The 6,851-nt window shown below is 34.3% G+C and overlaps 1 long non-coding RNA gene across 1 annotated transcript; it reads right to left on the bottom strand.

The window, feature by feature from the left end:
- Nucleotides 1-3,808: 3,808 nt before the first annotated feature.
- On the bottom strand, nt 3,809-6,309 carry LOC106902106. Its single transcript, XR_001414428.1, has 3 exons — nt 6,214-6,309; nt 4,712-4,732; nt 3,809-3,923 (listed from the first exon to the last, which is right to left on the bottom strand). It is a non-coding gene; the product is annotated as an uncharacterized LOC106902106 (long non-coding RNA).
- Between the last annotated feature and the right edge of the window lie 542 nt (nt 6,310-6,851).

The following is a 6,851-nucleotide window of genomic DNA, read 5'->3' as shown; positions in this document are numbered from 1 at the left end:
TTCTGGACTTAGAATACCAGACCAGGGAAATATGGAGGGACCTAGATGTCAGTGTCATATTAGTCATCAGATTTTTTTTGTTTGTTTTTTGCACTGGTGTGTCCTGTAAAAAAAAATTACAATTTTTTAACTGATGTCCTTTCTATTTCATAGGAGTCATATGGTCCCGTAATAGGCATCAGGCATAAATTTAATAGGAAATAGGCTAGACTGTTATTTGGTTCTAACTTTACTATTATTGTTTTCAATCTCTTCTCTCAGTACTGCAGACGGAAACAATAAAATAATAAAGAGTTATTCTTGTTCTGTCTAGTATCCTCTAGAGTAGGAAGAGAGTCCTCAATGTTACCTCATTACAAATGATTATGGTTATTCTTAAGCACAAAACTGAGTTGGTATTAGGTCTCTTTTTAAATTTTTATCTTATGAAAACAAAATATAGTGAACATCAGGATTTTTAGGTCTTTTAACAGCTATCTTTCAAATGTAATACGGATAGTTGTTTTAAATTTAATATTTGATAATTCCAGTATTTTTGTAATGTCTTAAAGAAAGCCATCAAAGTCCAAATGTGCACATTTTATACTTGGTTTTCTCTGATAAACACTAAGTTTTTGTGTCTTTATTCAAATACTTGTATATCCTCCGAATTAAAAGCTGATTCCACAATAACTACCAAAAACAGCAGAGCTTTTACTAATGTAATCATTGTTATGGAAAACTGTCTAATGCCAACATTAATTTTTTTTTTATTTTATGGTGTGAGAAAAAGGAACATACAACACAGTAATTGCATACCAGAAGAAGGATAGATAGACTTTTTTTCTTACAAAAATCTGTAGCATGTGAAGGCAATAGGAACCTAACATCCTACTCTCTTCAGTTATCAGAGGTATTTTTAAAATAAAATAAAATATGCTACACTCTAATAGCACTGAGCCATCACCTTTCTCTAAGTGGATATGTTTAAGGTATGTTGAAATAATTTGAAGTCAATAAAAGGACTAATTTTTTTAGTGACTTTGGATCAGGCTCAAATCCATTTATTTCTAACAATTCATGTTTTCACCCATTTTACATATCCAGTTTAATTTCAGAACATGAATAATTTCAGTTAACATTAGCCTTTAAAAGTATTAGGTATTTAGGATGCCTGTATAGTCAATTAAGACAACTATCTGGGATATACATGATAGAATGATTAGAGTGTTTGTCTCTCATCCCTAGATACTGGTGAAGCCTAGATAGATATACATTGCTAGATTTGTGACAAGTAAAAGTGCTTTAAGTGAATCCATATATCTCCATTTTAAGGTCTTCAGTGTATTTTGAAATTATATATCCAGATGTCCTAAACATGCATCCCAAATTTTAGATTTCCTTAGTAAGTTGTACAGTGATGCTAGCACTGAAATTTTTAGTACACACTAAAAAAGTACCTAATTATTTCTAAGGATGGTCTTTTGACTAACATGCTAGACAGAGACTCGAGCTATCATTACATTCACAGAGAGCTCCACTAAACAAGAAGAGTCTTTTGTTGGTCTTTTGTTTTTAAAGCAGAATAGTTTAAAAGATTTTCCCTTGAACTCTGGAACAAGTTTGTCCAAAGAGGTTGTGGACCATGAAGATTAATATCTCAAACAGTGGAGATATTCAAAACCCATCCGTATACGTACCTGAACCCACTGTACTTGGTGGCCCCAATATCAGCAGGTTGCTTGGACTAGAAGACATCCAGAGGCTTCCAGCCTCAACTATTCTGTGATTCTTCAATTCCTCAAATATTTCTCCCATTCTTCATATACTGATTAAAAATCGAAGTGTTCTTCTACCACTCTGATAATTTTTAATTTGTTTTCATTACATAAAATCTTACATATGTAATGTCCCAATTTTTGTCATTCACTCAAAAATCAAAATCTTTACCAGTGTTTTCAGAAACTTATGTTTCAATCTGTTGTCTTGAAGGCCCTTAAAACACACTTTTTTCTACTTCATAACAATGTCCTGGCACTGAGTTACAGAGCACTCTGATGTGGTGTTTCCTTTAAATGTTTTGCAGATCTGCAAAGCCAAAAGAGAAGCACACTGGAGACTGAAAAGAGGATGGATACCCGTTGAGAACTACAAGGGCATTGCCAAGACATGCAGAGATGCAGTTAGAAAAGCAAAAGCTCAGCTCAAATTGAAATTGGCCAGAGATGTAAAATACTACAAGAAAGGGTTCTTCAGGTACATAAACAAGCAGAAACAGAAAGGAAATACTGGCCTGCTGTTAAAGAGGAGGGTTGAATTAGTTCCCAACAAAACTGAAAAGGCAGAGGTTCTCAACATTTCCTTCACCTTTGTCTTTACTAGCACTACTGGGCTCCGGGCTGTGGGACCAAAAATACAGGTTGATGCAAACACAGACTCATTGTTAGCGAATTAAGAATTCATATGCAAACTACTACAGGAGCTCGGTGCCTACAAATTGATGGATCCTGACGCTATCCACACAAGAGTCTTAGGAGAACTAGCAGATATTGTTTTGAGACTGTTCTCTATAATCTGAGTAGTCATGGATATCAGCGGACATTCGAGAAGACTAGAATGCGGAGAACATCACCATCATCTACAAGAAGAGCTTAAAGGAGGATCCAGGAAATTATAGGCCCATCAGTCTTGCTTCAGTCTCTAGGAAAGACTAGTGGCATCCTGGAGGTTGTAATGCTGGATATAGAAGGTTCATGTGGTTGTACTGATTGCTTTTTTTGTTTCAAGATATAGATCTTTCTTTTTAGAAAAATCGATTTCACTATACGTTTTAATGTCTTATGTGTATATGATGATATATTTCTCCCACGAGTGTTTTACTGTTGTCATTATTCCATGGCAGATTAAATTAAATTCAATTCCAAATTAAAACACTTATATTTTTCCATCTAAATGTACTTTAGTCTACGTGTCCACACTCCAGTGACAGTCAATATAGAGCTACCAACATAAACTACAGAAATACCTTAGATGAGATATCTATGTTAGCTCAACCAAATTGCTCTCTAATATCTATTGACTGTTCTGATTAGATTTTCATTGAAATAATGGAGACTAGAGATATACCTCACCTGTGTGAGACACATAACTAAGGGACCCTATCATTGGTAAACCTGGGGATTAAGGCTTCCGTCTTAATGTGTGGATGTACAATGTGTGTTCTTCTTTTCTCCATTTGCAAATATTTAGTAAGACTTTGTACTAGACTTACTGTGCTTTCAAATAATGGATTTTGTGCTATTGAATATTTTTTTTTAGCTGAACTCTTTCTGATGCCTTTTTCTATGTTTTTTTAAGAAAATAGCTGAAATTATCTGTGTTTGGCTTTCATACTCTAGCTTTACGTTTGCAATGTTTCCTCCATACTTACATTCTTATTTTGATTTTGGAGAGTTATACTCTTCTAAGTGTTAATCAGAAGAAAAGGAAAAACTGGAAACAAATCCCAAAAAACATACTTCCTGAACATGGCTGCCTTTTTCAGTCCAGTTTATTTTTGTTGCACTTCCACTAAGGAAGATTGGTCCTATTCTTCCCCTGGAAAAATAAACTCCTACTGTCTTACATGAAAGTAGAAGAAAACGACCTAGGAAAAGAAAAAAAAATAAATAAAAAAGAGAGTGAGAGAGGAGAGGAGAAAGCTATCTCCTTTATTTATTCATTGGTCAAACTAAGCTTTTCTTTAAAATCTTTCCATATCTTTAGTACAAAAGAATGTTTTGTTCCAGTTCAGCTATGTGACAATAACAAGAGCCAGCTGGCTGTGGAATGGGGTTATTGGTGGTTTTATTACTACAGAGGTGGAAGGAGAAAAGCTTCTCTTTTGCAGTAATTTCATTTTCAATTTGAGGGTGAAGTTAGTTACTGGGAAGTCCTGGACAACACTGAAAATAAGAATGGCAAATGGATATCAACATTAAAAGGCTTCAACATACAATGATGGTAGGACTAATGTATTCTGGTGGCTCGCTAAAAAGATTAAGCAATATACCTTAGGTTCAGTCAAAAACCATTCACATAATACCTGATTCTATCATCTTTGCATCCTTATTTATAAAAGTTAAAGATTTTGTTGTTTTCTTATTAGGTACATCATAACCCATGCATTTTAGTTTATTTTTAAGCTACACTTTTCCCAGACATGCATTTTATTAATAGCTCCTTACTGAATGATCCAATAATAAGAGGCAACAGGGTGATAGGAGTATTTTATTTTCCAGCTGACTACAATTCTGAAGCAAGCTGCCTCTTGACATTTAATAGACCACTCAAATGAAGGACTCATTGTTTATTGCATAAAACATTGTTTGATTTCTTTCCAATTATATTTTGGGTGTTTTAACATTTACAATGTAACTTTAAAAACTTTTAGCATGTTGTGAATTCAGAATCATGTCATGCACAATAAAGACGGGGATCTGCTCTACATCACAGAGTACCTATTTCATTAAGCTGACTACTTTTTCTGTAAGGTTGAAATGTAGTTTTATAGTTCTTATTTTGTAAAACAAACTTCTTGACAAAAGTACACAATAAAATTCTGGGATTCCATTTTTCACAGGCTTGTAATCTTCCAAAATGTGAGATAATCATCCCTAGATTTTTTTCTTTTTTTTTTTTTTTAATTACAATCAGAACTTGTATGCCCAGGCTTCCTTATAGAGTACCATACCTTATCTATCATGGGCTTATCCTGAAAAAGAAAAAGAACACAAAACAATTAGAAGAGAGGACTAAATAAACAAACTATAACCTTAACTTTAAAATGAGTCATAATTTTCAAAAAGGGATGAATAAAGTCAAATTCTTAAAAATTCTTACATTTATGTTTAAAGCCAATTAAATTAATTGGAACTTATAAGAGTTTTATTTTCAGGAACTCTTATCACCTAAAGTGTGCAAAAAAGATGCATTCATATGGATTTTAAAACTTCTGTTTTAATTTGGTTAAGAAGTTGAAAGTAACAATGCATAAAATGAGTACATATTGGTTTTTGTCCCCTGTGTATCATACGTGTGAGGTGTTTCATATTCCAAAGCTAAAGGGTTAATTTAGGTAACTCAGAATTTTATTAGTTAGTTATGGTAGCTGCTGTTCCTACCACGGTTATAGATAAGGCTGTGATTTGACATGGATTTCTTTTGGCCTCAGCCTTCCCTCAGCCTTTCCAACTGTGCCAATAGGATTTTGAGGGGGTTCCAGAAGGGACTGGATTTCATGAAAAGAATTTGGAGGGGCAGAAAAAAGGGAAACACAAAGTATTCTTAAATTAAGCCAATTCCCTAATCTCATTCCCGCAGATAGCTGTATCAGTGGAAATAACTGGGGCAGGAAGTGCCAGGGCAGCTGTAATGGCAGAAATGGAACTGGTTAAAGACATTTATGTCAAACCATACCCTAACTGTAAAACATTCAGCCCTATGTGGCAGCCAATTGACTGTTTACATCCCTTGATATTTCAGTCTTCTAACAGAGGACTCCATAGTATAACCTTTACTTCAGCTAAGCAGTAGTTATTAACCCCAGCTTTCATACTGACATGCCGTTGAAGACAGTGGGAATTTTTAAGTCAGTAAAACGCCACATGGGTGTGTTAAGGAAAATGGTACTGGACTGTCTTCCATTTGTTAACAAGCTGCTCAGTCAGCTGATATTTCTGGCATATAAATGCTTCTAGATCTAGAGTTTTGGGTTTCTTTTCCTTTGCTAAACACATTTGAGTAGATGCATCTAAGACAAAATTAAAAGAAAATGTGAAAAAGCCAGTGAGTCGTTCACCACCCAGTCACCAACAGTAGAAGTAATAAACATTAGTATTAAAAGGCAATAGCACTAGGAGTCATCAAGTAGTATGACATCATTATGTATTTTAAATAACGCATTATCATTAGAGTGCTCCACTCAAAGGAACGGGAATACTCAAGAAGGGCTCCTCCAGAATCACACAGGAAAGGAGACAACGTAAGTTTTACTCTGAATGAGACATTAAGAATGAGAGTCCTTAAGATATAGATGGTAGAATCTTAATGAATTAAAACATTTTTATTATAGAATAATGAAACATTTCAAATTCTCTTAGTGATTTAGGTTGCCTCCATAACCAGAGGATAAATGAATTTAACCACACGACTAACCTATTGACCCAACACTGGGAATAAGTGCTGTAAGCTTACCTCTTGCAGTTACCATCCATTTGATAGGGCTTGGTGGAATATTTCAAATCACTTTCCATAGTCAATAGCTTAGCCTTACTCTGCTGGCTCACAGACTTGATTCACTTCTTCACTATATTGGATTTTATCACATAAAGGATAAGAAGGAGAATATTAATTTTTCAAGGATTCTCTGTTACTTTTACAGACAAAAAAAACCAAAAAACTGGCCACATCCTTAGAGCTGGTCCATTGAGACTTACCTTTGCTGGATAAAATTGACAATTAATGGTGAATGAACTGATCTTAGAGGTAGATTCCTATTGTTTTAATCTGAATTGTGCTTCTGAAGCCCTGATCAGTTATTAAACAGATTCATGTAATCCTGGAAAATGAATCTGGTATGCATCAGAGCCACTAGGAGAGAAGAGGGAGAGGTGCAGGAAAGAAATTTTGGCAAGCAAAAAAGGTCAAAGAAGAAGATGAAGAGCTGTAATCATGTGCAAAATAAACACTAGGAATAAAAGGGCAATGTTGGTAGAAAAAGGATATTATTACAAATTGGGAATAAAAAAAAATTGTAATTTTTACTAAATCTATTCTTAAGCTTACTATTTAGCCTAGAAATTAAAGAGTATTAAGAAAACACTAGCAATATC

This window comes from Calidris pugnax, unplaced genomic scaffold, assembly GCF_001431845.1.
Source record: "Calidris pugnax isolate Ruff unplaced genomic scaffold, ASM143184v1 scaffold41, whole genome shotgun sequence".
Lineage (NCBI taxonomy): Eukaryota > Metazoa > Chordata > Aves > Charadriiformes > Scolopacidae > Calidris > Calidris pugnax.
This window is presented reverse-complemented; position numbering and strand designations above follow the sequence as displayed.